This window comes from Vanacampus margaritifer, chromosome 4 (genome assembly GCF_051991255.1).
Source record: "Vanacampus margaritifer isolate UIUO_Vmar chromosome 4, RoL_Vmar_1.0, whole genome shotgun sequence".
In the NCBI taxonomy this organism is placed as follows: domain Eukaryota; kingdom Metazoa; phylum Chordata; class Actinopteri; order Syngnathiformes; family Syngnathidae; genus Vanacampus; species Vanacampus margaritifer.
The window spans coordinates 22285866-22302628 of record NC_135435.1 but is presented as its reverse complement, the minus strand read 5'-3'; the positions used below and the strand labels follow the sequence as shown (position 1 = coordinate 22302628).

Genomic DNA, 16763 nt, shown 5'->3' with positions numbered 1-16763 from the left:
ACACATTTTACACCCATACAGTACATCCGCCAACTAAGTTTCTTTTGGATGATACCAAGGACAAACACATTCTCGTAACATTTCTTTACAACACAGATGTCACTTGCATAAATAGAGTAGATACAGCATTTTCTGTTTTTTTTTTCCTCCTGTGAAGCTTACACAGAATGCTGAAGTAAATTCATATATTAAGAGTTTTTCTGTAAAAATAGTACTAAAAAAGTTACTAAAATCCTTGATCTGCAAACGTATATACATTCCTATTGCAAGAGGTTGGTCAATATCAAAGTGTGGAATTTGGTACTGAATCAAATTTGACATCCACCATCTTCTGGGTGCCATTTTAGCTGTTGAACCATTTTTACATTTAGTGTGACAGCTAAATGAATCACCATCTGTTACCTTTCAGACACATGGCAACACCAGTTGCTACTTTTAACCTGCAAGCAAAGTGCATCATGGAGCAGTAAGGAGACTGCTCCCTTACTTTAACCCATTAAGGCCGGGAGCGCATTACCGCGTTTCTACCACGAGAGCCGGGAGCGCTCTTGCGCTCTTCTACCTTTAAAGCCGAGGGAGCGGATACGCCATTTTGTTTGGTTTTGATCAATTCTTGGTCTCTTAACCGACGAATTCATCAGAATATACACGAGAGGGTGACGTGGGCCTCGTAGCATGTCTTGGAATTTTATTCGAGCATTCGTGGCTGATGCAGATTCGCGGGAGTTATGAAATAAATGACGTCGATTGACGACAGGAGGACTTCGAATCAGTGTAACCTGTCGACAGCGACATGGATGACGAATAATGCCCACTCGATTCCCCGAGGTTCTTACAACTGTGCTCCAGTGTTGAAGGGAAATATACCCACAGATGTGACACAGTTGTCTGTTGTATTTTCTATCCATCCATCCATTTTCTTAACCTCTTGTCCTCACAAGGGTTGCGGGGGTTGCTGGAGCCAATCCCAGCTGGCTTTGGGCAGTAGGGAGGGTACCTGAACTCGTTGCCAGCCAATCGCAGAGCACGCAGAGACGAACAACCATCCACACTCACAATCACACCTATGGACAATTTGGAGTGTTCAATCAACCTGCCATGCATGTCTTTGGAATGTGGGAGGAAATTGAACCCACGCAAGCACGGGGAGAACATGCAAACTCCAACCAGGAAGGCCGAAGCCCGGACTCGATCTCACGTCCTCTGCACTGGGAGGCGGACGTGCTGACCAGTCATCCACCGTGCCGCCTGTTGAATTTTCTAAAAAAATATATTTTTTGTGTGAACGCCACAGGTGTAAGATCAGAAATGTTTTTGGAATTATGTTTCCATCTGCTTCAGGAGCTGAGGTATCAATCATTTAGTAGGCATTTACAATAATGTTGAACTTCCAGGAAAACGTCAGGTTTTTGGGGGTGACTCAAAAGTCACCCATAGGTTTTAGTAGCATGTTTTGCCAGGTGCTTTAGGCCTTAATGGGTTAACAAGACTGAATCAGATCACTGTTTCATTTTGTTCTGTTGATCATTGCATTGGTTTTATACCCAATTTGACAGCTGCGCTTGAAAATGTCATTTTTAGGTCTTGACTCTGCTTGACGACTTGTGGCTGCGATTGAAAACCTGCCAGTTATAGCATATAAATAAGTGATGCACTTTGGTGACAGTGCACACAAGCGTGCAAAATGCCACTGGATTCTCAATGCAGCTTTGGTGTACATAGGAAATTTACAGTATGGGTTCAGCCTATAGATAGAAATTGCATTTCTAGACACAATTTCCCTGGACTTATAAATAAACAACGCGCTGCATACAAAATAAAACAAAAGCAGATGGGAAAAACAAACGATCGTGTTTACTTCCATTTTGCATCCACCCACCATATGTACAGCGTAATTTCATTATACATGGTGAAATGCTGCGTTAAGAGCAGATGTGTTCTAGGGCACCTCTATGATTTCCTCCATGACACCATTTTCTACCGCTGACATCCTTTCAATGGCGTTACTTAAATCATAGCTAGTGATAAAGTTTGTTTATCCATGTCTTGCTGCAGTAACAAAAGAACCCCCTCGATCATTAACCGTGATTCGAGGATGTGCGATGGCAAGGCTTGCGCATGACCCAGATTGCAAAAATGTTGAAATCGATGAAGCCCCACGTGCAAAGGGAGTGAATTTTTCATTGCGTCATATGGCCGTCGCTGGCGTTGGGGTGGTGTGGGAGGGGGTTCGCAGGCAAACGGGGAGACTAATGAGCGTGTTTCGCTCCGTGTGCTGTGGCTTCTACTTTACTGCTGATAAGTGAAGACATTAGGAGCTACTTTCTAAGAGTAATAAGCAGTTCAGGAAAGCACAGTGCGCACGGACCCTATTCGAGCATGGTGACAATCCTATTAAGAAAACACTGTGTGCTGTTAGTGTGACGCAAATTGGCTACAAGTAGCCTGGCCCATCTCCAGGCATGACTCAAGGTGACGGGACCGCCACAAAGGCACAGAGTTACTGTCAAGATCAATACAGGCATATTGATGGCATAGGGCACACAGCCATTTGTTTAATGCGGTGCTCTGGAATGGAACGAAACAGAAAGGTATAGAAACCGGGACAGTACGGTGTTTGTTTGGGGTAGCAATTGGGGCTGTGCAATTAAATTCAAACGCAATTACAATTTCAATTATTACACTCCACAACTACAAAATCGGCAGAATCATAAAAATAAAAAAAGATTATTAATACAAATTTTGAGTTGTTTAAATTTATACATTTGCACCTTTTTATGTTATTTTCAAATGACAAATTTTCATCCAAAAGGAAATTGCATAATTATAGTGTTTCAAAGAATTTTATTGGTCTTAATATTTTTTATAGTAAAACATTTTCTTGTTTTGTACCGAAGAATAAATGACCGTACTTTTTATGTTCAGGCAACCTAAAACATTTAGTAAGCAACAGATCAGAAAGAAAGACAAGAGGTTTAAATTATTTTTGCTCGAGAGGAGAACGGACAGAGAGTGTGGACACACTTTGCCGTTCCCCTCTCTTTTTATTGGATATTCCCTAGTTACATAGCAGTTGCTGTTCTAAAGGGGATGGGAACACACAACAGCAACCTCAAAGCAGTCATGGATACAAATCATCGTATAATGTAGAGGTTTTTCCATAACAATCAAACACATTGAACCATATCAAGTGGGGAGTGGCAAATATTCCTCAAAAAACAAAACAAAACAAAAAATCATATTGTTGTTGCATTTCATGTTGAGATTAACTATATTGGGCCGCATTATAGAAAATGCTTCTATACAAATACCAGGCTCTGTAGAGTGCCTGCCAATCCATCGAGTGAAATTTAACAACCACGTAAGCATTTTGTTAGCTGCTTATTTCTGAAATTGTGCCTGTAAGAGGCTTGTGACGTCAAATAATAATGGCTTCCAACCCACACCGAGTTTCTCCATTCTACTGTGCGGTTTCTGTGGGTATTCCAACCTTTTCAACCATTACAAAAACACAAAATAATCTAAATCAGGGGTCCCCAACGTGGTGCCCGTGGACACCAGGTAGCCCCCAAGGGTCACATGAGTAGCCTGCGGGACTCTTCTAAAAATAGGTCACCTGTAATTTACCCAACACTTCTAATAGGCCACTCCTCCTGGTTGACAAAAGGTGTAGCATACAGTAATTAATTTGCGGTTTCCGGCATACGTGTGTATTTAGCCCATTTTTGGGGGTGCTTCAAAAAATGTGAATAGCAACCCCAAAATTTTAGAGCTTATTTATAGATATATTTTCACTGTGTGTTCTTTTTTAACACGCTAGAAAATTATCTATAATATATACAGTACATATAAGACATAGAGTTTAAAAGTAATACTGTATAAATATTGGACCTGATATTTGGTCCAGTAAATACATAATACCAGACTGTAAAATGAAATTAGCAAAATCATCAAATTAATTTTACACACAAGGGAAAGATGAATTTACATTGCCAATGTGTGTTCCTGTTATCAATAAAAAAAAATTTTTTTTAATTATTTATTGAAGTAAACTTGGTTTAACAAATAATAGTGATAGATTAAGTATAATTGATAAGTAGTCTAACAAAACGGATAAATAGATGATTAGGGAATGTGTAATAAAAGCCAAAACATCTACTGATAAATTAAAGTATAAGAGAGCCAATGGAAATAAAAACCAAGAACTCCAGACCATGTTCACAATGCAGCCCAATTTCGATTTTTTTTGCCCCTATCCAACATGTGTCTGTTTTTTTTTTCATGCAGTGTGAACAATAAGCTAAAATTCCGATTTCTTCTTCTTCTCTATGAATCAAATATGTATGCGATGCGTCTGCATATGAACGCAAAGTTGTTTTGAGTAACATTGTCGAATTTGTCTTTGTTTCCATTTGAAATATGAAATGTTAAGTTGACATAGTTGGGTTATTTTTGACCCAACTTTTTTTAGAGTGTATAAATATGCAAACAAGTAAGTAATGTTTTTTTGTTTTTTTATTGAAATGTAAATCTATACAATAACCTTGTATACTTCATGAAATTTGTTGATAAGGTCACACTATTAGGGATTTGTCATTCAAAGCATCTTAATTGCGAAAGTTTGTGCCTAAGTGACACCCATTGAAAAGTTTTTATTTTTTTTTATAGGGGGAGGGGGGAATAATTTCATGCATTATATATAGATTTAAATTAAAAAAAATTCTGCCAAAAGTCGGTACATTATTTTTAAGTGTACTGAAAGTTGTGGACTGTCTCAATTTACAATTGGGGGTTGCTGATTTTACAGATGCAAACTTGAAATGAATCTGTCATACACGAGTTATATTTCACACCAATCAGCGCTGATGAGGACGCTGGTGATCGAGCAGTCAATGTTGCTAATCTGTGCGAAGCGGGGAAAAGATAAGTGAATCTTCTAACGATGATTATCGCAATACAACACAGTGACAACATAATGATGATGGTAAGTAAAATGGCCCCGGCTCTTCTCATCTGTGACTTTATCTTCCATGTTCTCTAATTAAATCTGCAGTGTTTTGGAATTATGGAGGTGAAGCAGACAAGATACGGATCGTTTTCAAGAAAAAAAAAAAACTGGCAACAGTGCAAGAAAAGATGTGACGGGAGCGGAGCGCGTCACTTAAAGTGATCAACACATGACAAATTTCCAAACGAAGACACGATTTGACACAATGTCGAGTCGGGGATGAAAAAGATCTGACAAATTAATCCGTCAAAGTTTTCTGAATAATCCTCTTCAAAAGCTTTCAATAAGCCAAAGGAGCATTGCTGACACTTGCATCATTTTTTATTTTCTCGCTCTAATTGGCACCGCCAAAGTATTTTTTTGGAGGACGGGGACCAAGAAAACACAGTGACGCACAAACGACAACGGAACAATGGCCCGGCTGGCGGTGCTGTACTTGAAACGGGAGGGAGTGTTTTCCACTTTTGATGCATTCCGTGCCCCGTGTGACAGTCTGGGATCCCGTTGAGGAAAAAATCCCACAATCCCTTGCCACAATGGCGAGAGACAGAACGCTATCACAGGTCAGTGCTTGCCTAATGAAATGAATTATAGTTCATATCTGTGGAACTGAGCTTGTGTTCTTTGTATTCTATTCTTACGCTAAAACTTTTATCTTTTAATGCAACCATTCATCTCATTGTCTAACACGGACGGGTAAAAAAATATATATATAACAGCATCCCATTTCCTCACAATGGTGAATAAATCATAGAATCCAGCTGGAATCCTTCAACGTGCTGTCCTCTAAGCTATTGTAAAGTCTTTGGTCAGAAAACACTCTCTCTTTGTCCTCAAGGAAAATTGATACTGTAGGTATTGCAAAAATGCTTTCAAGTCATTCAAAGATAACTCGCCGTATTACACAGTATAAACTCATCATTTTTATGGCGAAACCAAAGCTAGTAGCACATGAGTGATATTTTGGAGAAAGGGGAAGGTTGGAGTCATTAGTAGTAAAGTAGAATACATGCATGCCAGATCCACCACACCAACATCTATCGAAACTCAAACACAATCTGCTTCTTCCTCTGGTCGTTGAATCGGTGGAGGCTGATGTCTGTGGATCTCACTCTGCTTCATCTATCCTTCCTTCCTTTCCTTAGTCTTTCCTTTGGTCTCTTGAGGTCTCCCTAATTTGTTGGAATTTAGATGTTTCTGGGGTTGGTGAAAGACTCTGGTTGGTAACCCGGTGGGTAGAAGGTAATGTCTGGTCGGTGCTGGATTTCACTTTCCTTTCTTTTCTTTGATCCTTCCTCGGGTCTCCTGACGGCCTCACGACTCTGGCTGGATTCTGAAGTGTTCGGTTTAGGTGAACGGTATGGGATTTTTTAATAGGTTTGAGGTGAACTAATGAATACACACGCACACATACTCACCCACATACAAAAAAATAAATAATTAAAAATTTAAATAAATAAAAAAGAGAGCAATGATGATGACATGTCAAATCGTTAAAATTACCGAATGAACAATACTGAGCTCTCCAGAAAAAAAAAAAGTAGTAAAATAGCATGAAGACCAACTTCACAATAAAACCTGAGCTACAGTAGTCCAGTTACAAACACAGCTAGTGCTGTCACTATCGAATATTTTTAGAATCCATAAATCTATCAATTATTTAACCAATTAATCGACTAATCAGATTCATTTTCTTTTTTTTTTTTTTACTTGATTACTGTTTATTAACCAGTGATTGGTGGTTATTTCGTATTTTGTATTCAGATAGTGATTTAAAAAAATCTGGAATGATGTTGTACTATGTTACTGGTTCGGTTATTGTTTTCCAAAGTAAAAACAGATGTTTGTAAATGTCTTATTTTGATTAATTTTTAATTTGATTTGAACGAAAAATGTTCTATGATATTAAATAAATGCGAAAAATATATTATAAAAAAATACATGTTGAATATTTCAACATTGGGTGCATGTGTTTGTGTCACAGTGTGTTTGATTGCTAAAAATAACATGTCCCATTTGTTAATTTTTCCCCCTGGTTTAAAATCAATGCCGGTAGCCAAAAGAACGATTTCATATCTCTGTTTCTCCGATTAAAGCAACCGTAGTCCGTGCAGAAGTTTACCATTGCATTTGTCGCAGATTACCCCATGGGCAGTATTTTATTTTGAAATGGCTTGGTCAGAACCAACAAAAAGCCAAAAAATGGTCACAATAACGCCTAGGGGTTAAGAAACTGTTTCGCCTATTTTCGATGTCTCACTAACTGATTTCTCATTCACTCACGATGGCGGCCTGTCCTCCAGCATGGACGTCTTACTAGAAGAGTCTATAGGGAGTCCTCAAGTTGGTCAGTCCCCGGCCATGTCATACCAAACACTATGAAAATGGGACCCATTTGCCTCCCTGCTTGACACTCAGCATTACAGGTTGGAATTGGGGGGTTAGATCACCAAATGATCACTGAGCGCAAGCTCTTGCTGCTGCTCACCGCTCCTTCAGAGTATGGGTCAAATGCAGAGAACAAATTTCACCACACTTAGATGGGCGTGACAATCAGCGGTCCTTTGACCTTTAACCTTGACTGAGAACAAAACTGGGCCTGGGCGTCGGCAAAACAAATCCTGTTTGTCGGGGACATGCGACTAGGGCTGGGTTTAAAGAAATCAAATAATCAATATTGGATCGATTTTCATTTTCAAGCCTGATATGGATTCATTAAACCATGATTGATTTTTTTGTATCTTAAGTTTTTTTTTTTAAATGTACTGTTCGCATGAATTTAAAAATATTTTCTTACATTTATGAAATTCCTGATTTATTACACTTTAAAACGATTCAGAATCATTTTCATTTATTTACTATTAAATTTGAATTGTGAAAAATATTTTAATTTCATCTTAATCAACAATTAAGTGAATACGTGTTACTTCGTTTAATAAACTAAAATATTTGCCAAAAATGTTTCTTGATACATAATTAATCAACATCAGTCGAAATGATCTGAACTCTTATGAATCGAAATCGAATCGATTGAGGAAATTAGAATTGATACCCATCCCTACATGCGACAATTAATAGTGGTTGACGGGGGCGGGGGAACGACCCGAAAATGCACCTGCCATTTTGGAAACTCCCTGATGGGGCAAAAAAAGAAATATTTTGTGAAAATAATTTTTTGGTACAAACTCGACAATACGTTTTGGAATATAGAAGTTACCTGGCAAGCATAATAACCCGTCATTGACCAATATCCAGGACTCTCTCTATTACTAAGTGTCACTCAATTAATACAATAGTATCTCAAGCAGTCAATAATCTTGCCGCTGTGGATTTGTTCTAAATATCTCACAGATAATTCTGCGGCGTCGACACATCACATCACTAAATATTATTGCCATCAAAGCCCCAGAATTCAAGTCGAAGGAGCTTAAGCAAAGACCCCCTCGACACAAACATGGAAGCAAATTCCTTCTTTAAGTGGCTTGTCGCTTTAAAAGAATTAAAAACGTTTTTTAACGAGCGGATGGGCATCACATTACGCATTCAATAGTCACATTAGCGGCAATGATACGCAAAGGCGACCATAACTGCAAATGTCAAGCGGCTACATTCACAAACGATATTTACACTGATTGTGATGTGCTGCGGGTCCATAAAGCTAAAAGACAGTCATGTTTGAGTGAGTGCGTTGGCAGTAAGCAGACACCGCTGGAGATAACAATCACAGCAGCAAGTCTTGTGTGTACATTTGGCCGGTGACCAGCCGAGGGTGTGACACCGACTTTCGTCCAAAGTCATTTTTGATGGGCTCCGGAACACCCGAGTGAGGACAGACGCTATCGGAAATGGATGGACGGATAAAGTTTTCGATACTCACATATAGGGCCCGACCGATATTGAGGCCAATACGGATTTTTGGCAGAAAAAAATACAGATTACCGATTAATCTGCCAAATATTTTAAAATTTTTATATAATGCATAAAATTAACCCCCCCCCCCCCCCCATTCCTTTTCAAGTCCATAGTATGACCTTAACAAATTTCATGAAAATTTATACTGCTAGAGCTGCAAAGTGTCATCGTAGCGTCATGTCCATTCATCGCTTCATTTTGAACAGTTGAACATTATTGCTTTTGTCAAGCACAAATTATGTTGTAAATATTGTGTGAAAATACTCATTTTCATTCTAAGTATTCACATTTACTTTTAGATATTTTTTATCTTGTGTTCTTTTCACGAGTCTTGGGACTTACTGTGCTCGTTCTGTGCCATTTCATGTGGAAATGTGTGTTAAGGCAAAAAAAAAAAAATACTTGGATGTTTGCATCCTTGAAATATCAACTATAAATATAAATTGAAAAGACAATGACAAAATAAAACTGTAAGAAAGTGAAAAAAGAATAGAAATATAAAATAATAGCAACTGAAAAAAATAGTGTCTGTTCCTGTGCGTTTTGGCCTCTTGGGGGCAGTGTGCTGCCGTGAATCCATGGCGTTACGTTTGGATTATATTAAAACAACTCGTTTTTCACACATTGGGAAGAATTTGTTCTCTTACCTGCGGGTATTTGTTCCCACGACATTTGTGTGTGTGAATATTCGTTAATTGAAAGAAAAACACTGGCCAAGTCGATGCTAACTTCCGGTTAGCATTTGAATGTAATCCTCCCTTCGCTTTTAGCTTTAGCGCTAGGCTAACAATGTTTTAAAAACGAAACTTAGTTTAGTTTAACAGTAAACTCTTAACTGGGGTGTCATTAAACAACTTAAAGGACACTTTGAGACAACAGAATAACACGCTACACACTTGCTAGTTGCTAATGCCACACAAGCAAAACGGTGCATTCAGGGTACTTTCCTAGCATTGGAAAGTTTGTTTTTCTGTGATTATAACGTTTTAAGGGGAAAATAATCGGCCATTTGGCCCAATTGGCCGATTGTTTGTCTTATTTCATATTTCTTGAAGCCACATCCGCTGTTATGAAGGTATCTGTGTGTGTTTTAGAAGTATTCACTGTTGCCTCTCGGGTGCTCAGCCTTGAATATTCCACAGACAGAGTGCTAACTGAAATATTTCCCGATAATTTATGAAAAAGCAAAAGTGGGGGCCCTTCGGGGAATAAAAGTGATTATATATATTATTTTTGCTTCCTGCAGACGTAACACTTTACACTCGCACACACACACGTTTGTGTGTGTGCGAGTGTGTGTTGTTTGAAAGAAAGTAATCAAGCAATGACTTATTGGTCATAAAGTTGGATCTGGAGACATGTTTATGGCTTTATCATATATTGCTGTCATTATTATTTTTGAGGGTAAACCGGGATATGAGACTGGCAAATAATTAAAAAGTTAGTGTGTAAAACACATCCCTCATTCATATTATTAGTTTCTGCATGATCGTATATCAAAAACACTTTGCACATAACTAACCATGCAAACTTTTTATGCATGACTTTGTGTTTTAATTTAACAGCAAAATCATTTACATTTCATACAGGCAGTTTTTGAAGACCAACTAAAATGAAATATTTTCCTAGAGCCTAGAGACTGAGGATTGTTACTTCTTTGATACGAGGATGGACTCTGTAACCTACAGCTTGCGTTTCCTATTTGTGTGTTCTTAAAATAAAAATAATAATAATCCATCAACGTCTATTAAAATTTGCACCTGCTGCTGTAGTCTTATTAATGTGTGGGTTATTTAATTGGTACTATTCAGTTTATTACACATTTACTACATGTTTAGTACATTTTTTTTGCACAAAGAAGAGTGTCAATGCTATGCTTGAATGATGCAATGCCTGAAGATGTTAATTCACAAGAATGGTTATTGTATTTATGATTGGTCCTACTGCATGACGTATATTACATGTGTATTACATTTCTATGTTTTTTATTAGCACAGAAACGATCCCCAGCACTACTTGAATGATGCAATGCAGTGACGTAAATGCACAGTACAGTAATTGGCGCTACCCAGTGATGTTTATTACATGGTTATTACATGCTTCTTATGCTAGTGCCAACTCTAGCTTTAACGTTACACTGATGCACATGCTAGTGAACGTCTAACATATTTGGTTCGCAACTGGTGATAATTAATTTGATCAATGTCTTTATTACATGCTTATAACATGCTAGTCTTCAAAACTAGCATTGGCTAAATCGCTTGATAAATAATGTAATGACTAGTGAAGTAAAAGCACACTATTATTCCTGCAATGAACATTAAAATTGGGATTGGTGTTATTTAGTGACGCTCATTACATTATTTTTTATTTGTTCTAAAGCAAGAATCGACATCACAAGTGAATGAAGCAAGATGCTAACACGTTATATACAACAAGACAATTAAACACAAAAGAGAATTTAACAGAGGTTGTCGTAGGTGGTAATCACTAGTGGTTATTACATATTAATTACACATTTACACAAATCTTGAGGATCAGAGAAGCTTTTCTTATAACAAGCAAGTGCGCCATCAAAACTCTTTCAAACTATTTTCAAATCACAACCAAATGTGTTACTATCAAAAGTGTTTTGATTTAATTTCATATTTCTAATCTGTAATCCAAGGGGCGGGACCTAGAACAGATGTCACAAACTGGCCGACTGTAGTCCAGATCCTAGACATTATGATCTTTTGGTTTGGACATTTGATTTAAAAAAAATCATATAATTCATAATTGGCGCTACCTAGTGATATTTACTAACTGATTACAGTTTATTACATGGTTATTACATGCTTGCGTGCCAACTCTAGCTTTAACTCTAGCTTTAACATTACACTGATGCACAAGCTAGTGAACTATCATATTTGGTTCGCAACTGGTGATAATAAATTTAATCAATGTCTTTATTACATGCTTTTAACATGTTATTCTTCAAAACTAGCATTGACTAGTAGCACAACACTTGGTAAATGATGTAATGACTAGTGAAGCAAAAGCACACTATTATTCCTAACCCTATATTAAAATTGGGTTTGGTGCTATTCAATGATGCTCATTACATGTTAATGTTTATTTGTTCTGAAATGAGAATCGACATCACAAGTGACCAAAGCAAGAAGTTAACAGAGGTTGTCGCAGATGATAATCACTAGTGGGTTGTTACACATTAATTACACATTTATTAACATAAATCTTGAAGATCAGAGAAGCTATTTTTCTAATAAAAAGCTAGTGCGGCATCAAAATTATCAGTCAAACGACAACCAAATAAGTGATTTCAATTTATCGTTCTAACCTGTAATCCACGGTGCGAGGACCTAGAACTGAGGTCACTAACTGGCAGACTGTGATCCAGATCCTAGACATTATGATCTTTTGGACATTTGCTTCAAGACATTTTCTTATAGGCCTTTTTTTTAAAATGTAGCTGAATACACCTGACCTACAAGTATGAAAGTTTATTATGATTATGACTGAAGTCTCTGAAGCGTTGCATTCGTACAGAAGGGTACAAATCTGATTCCCATCCACTCAGACTGAGTGGAAGGATTTGCTCCAGACAAAAGAGTCATTTGCGATTTGAGAGAGAGCGCCGCGCCAAAAGTCTCTAATTTCCACTGTGTTAACGTCGACAATATTATAGCGGTATAATCCTCCGCGGTGACATGTTTTGCGGAAGAATTGGGACGTGCTCTTTTTCCCTTAACTTCTTGGGGTTGTACTGTTCCTTTAACGGCAGAAAACAATCTTAGGAACAACATGAATGTGCTTCACTCAGCCGTTCGCCAGTCCTCGGGGGGCTCGTGACTAGCAACTTGCACCATCAAGAGTAGATGTGGCTTAATTAAACATTGCGAGCAATGTCACGGACCGCAGGGGCCGCCACCACTGCTGCCTTCAAATCACTACTTCCTTCAGTAAACCTAATTTAAGGACAGTGTTCCAGGATATGGCAAAAAAAATGATAATGTTGCGGACTTGCCATGGTTACAGTGTCAGAGTTCTAAGCATTTTTTTCAGTTTCTATGGCATTTAGGTATAGTAGTCATGTTTAATTGGTGTTAGGATTAAGAGGGAATTCCTTTCTCCCTTGTAAAAGATCAACAAACTCTAAACTAGAAAATGTTTGCAAACCCTGATGTATACTAAAACGTGAATTACGCAAAATGTTCACGCACCAAAAACGTAATTTCATACCAATAATTATTCTCTTAACAGAGAGAAATGTGCCCCAATCATTTAAACCCATTACATGTTTATTACACATTTATTACACATTTATTACATTGTTATAAGGTTAACTTTTTGTTTTGGTCAAAAAAAAAAATCAATCAACACATACTTTTGACTTTTCTAAATACTACTTGTCGACTAAGCCCTTCCATGCTTTGCCGTGGATATTATTTTTACAGAGCCAATCCTAAAAGTAGATGAGCCTTTAAAAGCAAGCATTCAGTAACATGAAGCAACATTTTGCACTCAACCCAAAAGTCCCAAAACAAAAAGGCAGAGGAGGAGGTCTGGTCACGGCATTGAGATTCCAGTCAAGCCCATTATCAAGAGATCATTAGAGCCAGCTCAGCCAAGCGGAAAATGGGATGTTCAGCTGTTTTAGTCAAGTTTAAAGGGGCGATTGCTTTTTGCATCAAGAAGTACCAAAAACTGAATGAATTCATCAAAAGTTAAATCATCTATTCCGTGAAAAAATTTGGCCGCTATTTCTTACCGTTTCAGTTACTTTGAGCATTGAAAGCGGTGGTTCGGAAAATGGATGAATGGATGTTTGTTTTTTCAGTTTCATACACCTTAATAATGTGTTCCATAGTACAGTGGTATCTGTGAAGTTAAACGCTCCTAAAGTCAAATAATTCTAGATTTTGCCTCTCAAAACTCTGGGGACTGTATTTCGTGCTATGTTATGTGTGTTAAGACAAAAAAAATAAAATCCTTGGATGTTTGCACCCTTGAATTTTGAGAAAACAAAGTCTTTGAATCTTTGCCATATCAACTTTAAATATAACTTGGAAGGACAATGACAAAATAAAACAAGAAAGTGAAATGAGAATAGAATAACCTAAGATAATAGCAACTGAAAAAACAGTACGAACAAATACTGACTGTTCCTGTGCGTTTTGGCCTTTTGGGGGCAGTGTGGTGCCGTGCATCCATTGTGTACACACTTAAAGTGAGTACAGAAAAAAGTTACTGGACTGGACTGCCTTTGCGTAGTCTTCTCTTACCTGTGGGTTCCCACAGCATTCGTGAGTGAATATTCGTTATTTGAAGGAAAAACATTCCCGAAGTCGATGCTAACGTCCTGTTAGCATTTGAATGGGATCCTCCCTTTGCTTTTAGCGCTAGGCTAACAATGTTTTAAAAACGGCTTAAAGGACACTTAGGAATAGAATAACCAGAACATGTTACACACTTGCTAGTTGCTACGTAAGCAAAAATGGTGCATTCGGGGTACTTTTCACAATGTCGGAAACTTCGGGTTTCTTCGATTATAACGTTTTAAGGGGAAAATAATAAGACATTCGGCCCAATTAGACGATTGTTTTGGCCGGCGTTTGAAGGGCAATAATCGTCCGATTATAATCGGCAGCTGATTAATCGGCCGGGCCCTACTATGCTCATTGGGTCCTTGCCCAGATCTGTGACCTACTGAGATGTTGATACTACTTCAGCTTATATGTCTGGCCGCATGCTGACATCATTGCACCATGATAAATAGCACGTAGATTAAAGAGCACAATTCCGCGTCTCCTAATATGACTGGAGGTCTCATTTGGAGATATGGCTAATCTTTACATGGCTCTTCATCTCCATCACGGCGCCTCTTCTGAAGCCCAAGGGAGACGCCCCAGCGCCCCCCACCCCCGCCCCAACCCACAAGTGACATCCCCATTAGAGCAATCCCGCTGATAAATGCCTTGCAGATAACACACACACACACAAAAAAAAAAGAGGGGGCACTTTCATTTCAACATGCTTCTTCTTAGGCTGCAATCAAAGATTGGCCGAACCTTTAAATCAAAACCGCCGCTCCTTCACACGCTGAGACCGTCACGCGCTGACGATGAATTATGCATCAGGTTAATCAAGGCCTCTCAGCGGACGGCCCATTGATTGATGTCTTGGATACGGCTTGCTTTAAACTTAAAACATGATAGGAACAAGCAGTACTACAGGGGCTCATTCACCTGTTTTAGGCTACGTTTACACTGCCTGATTCCATTTGAGCTATTTTATTGATAGGACTCTTAGTTGCTATTGATCATCTTTTGTTACAAATGGACTAATTTGGCTCTTTTGTGACTGGTGGTGGCTTGCATTTGAGTCCAACTGTTTTTGTACACTGAGTAAAGAAGATGTAGACTGCTACGTAGATTCTTCCGAGCTGCTCTCCACCAGTTTCAGGATGCACAGAAATACATCAGGTGGTTTTATCACTTAACCAGTAGAGGGCAGTCATGCACTAAACATGCCCAGAAGAAGACAGGAACAGGAAGTCATTCACCTCATGCAGCTAACAGCTAGTGCTACACTTGTTTACTGATGGAATAATGTTGAAGCATCATCTGTAAGTGACTTTTAAGACACTATCACATGTGTAATGTTGATATAATAGTGCATATGCGAACTAAATTGTAGTTAGCATTTGTTTACTTTAAGTCGTAATCGCTAGCGTGCTAATGCTAATTGTGATTGCTAACCGTTTAGCATAGACTTGTTTACCTGAAGTGGTAATCGCTAGCGAGCTAATGCTAATCGCGATTGCTAACCGTTTAGCATAGGCTTGTTTACCTGAAGTGGTAATCGCTAGCGAGCTAATGCTTATCGCGATTGCTAACCGTTTAGCATATGGCTTGTTTACCTGAATTGGTCATCGCTAGCAAGCTAATGCTAATCGCGATTGCTAACTGTTTAGCATAGACTTGTTTATTTACCTGAAGTGGTAATCGCTAGCAAGCTAATTGTGATTGTTAACATAATTTTGTTGGTGTTTCACAATGCATAATGTATAGAAGATAAGTTAGGAATACTTATATCTATTCAATTCAATTTATGTAATTAGGGTGTGATACCAGAATGAAATTCAGGCCCAGAATGTTAACGAAAAACAAAAGTAAGGAAGAAAATGAAGTTGCATTAGAAATGCTAAACCAATGAGGGATGTTTTTTTTTTTTTGTGTGTGTGTGTTTTGTCTGCAAATAAGCCTTAGTTGATCATTCATTGCTTGGTACTGTTTGCTCCATGCAACAACATGAACGCTCATGAAATCTTTTCCTTTGACAAAAACATTCAGACGTAAGCGTGATTGTGCGCCACTGCGTCAAGATTACAAAGGTGATAATAGACCCGCAGCTCCGCTGACACAAACACGGCCACGCGAATGCAATGCAATATCCATGCAAATTTCGGAGCACACTTACACACATCCATTTTTTTTTTTTGCCATGACTGTAAAAACTCCTCTTCTTAACCTTATGATTTATTTATAAATGTGGACATCTCCGTGTTTTCACTTCTTAATGTCATTTTTGTGCATTGACCATAACGTGCGGGAACCGGCCCTTCCTGTTCTCCTGGCTTTATTTATTCATGTGACATCTTGTCCTTTCGCCTCCTGCAGCCGCCGCGATGCTTTTTCGATAGCGGACACATTCGGGGTGCACGTGCGACCGGCTGGGACAACACCATTAATCTCCCTTATCGGCAACACCACTGTGTCTCGGGCCCCTTGAATTGTGTGTTCTGCATTGAGGTAGCTTTGCTCAAAGGATGCTAAATAAA

The 16763-nt window shown here is 38.4% G+C and overlaps 1 protein-coding gene across 7 annotated transcripts in view; it reads left to right on the top strand.

The window, feature by feature from the left end:
* Window positions 1-5440: 5440 nt before the first annotated feature.
* loxl1 (lysyl oxidase-like 1) overlaps window positions 5441-16763 on the top strand; it is a 66888-nt gene continuing 55565 nt past the window's right edge. For 5 of the 7 annotated variants that reach the window (XM_077564074.1, XM_077564064.1, XM_077564067.1 and 2 more), the window contains exon 1: window positions 15467-15548. The gene's annotated coding sequence lies outside the window, so the exon portion shown is untranslated. Of the gene's footprint in view, window positions 5572-15466; window positions 15549-16763 lie in introns of those variants that run through there. The other 2 variants (XM_077564066.1, XM_077564071.1) reach the window with 2 other exon arrangements.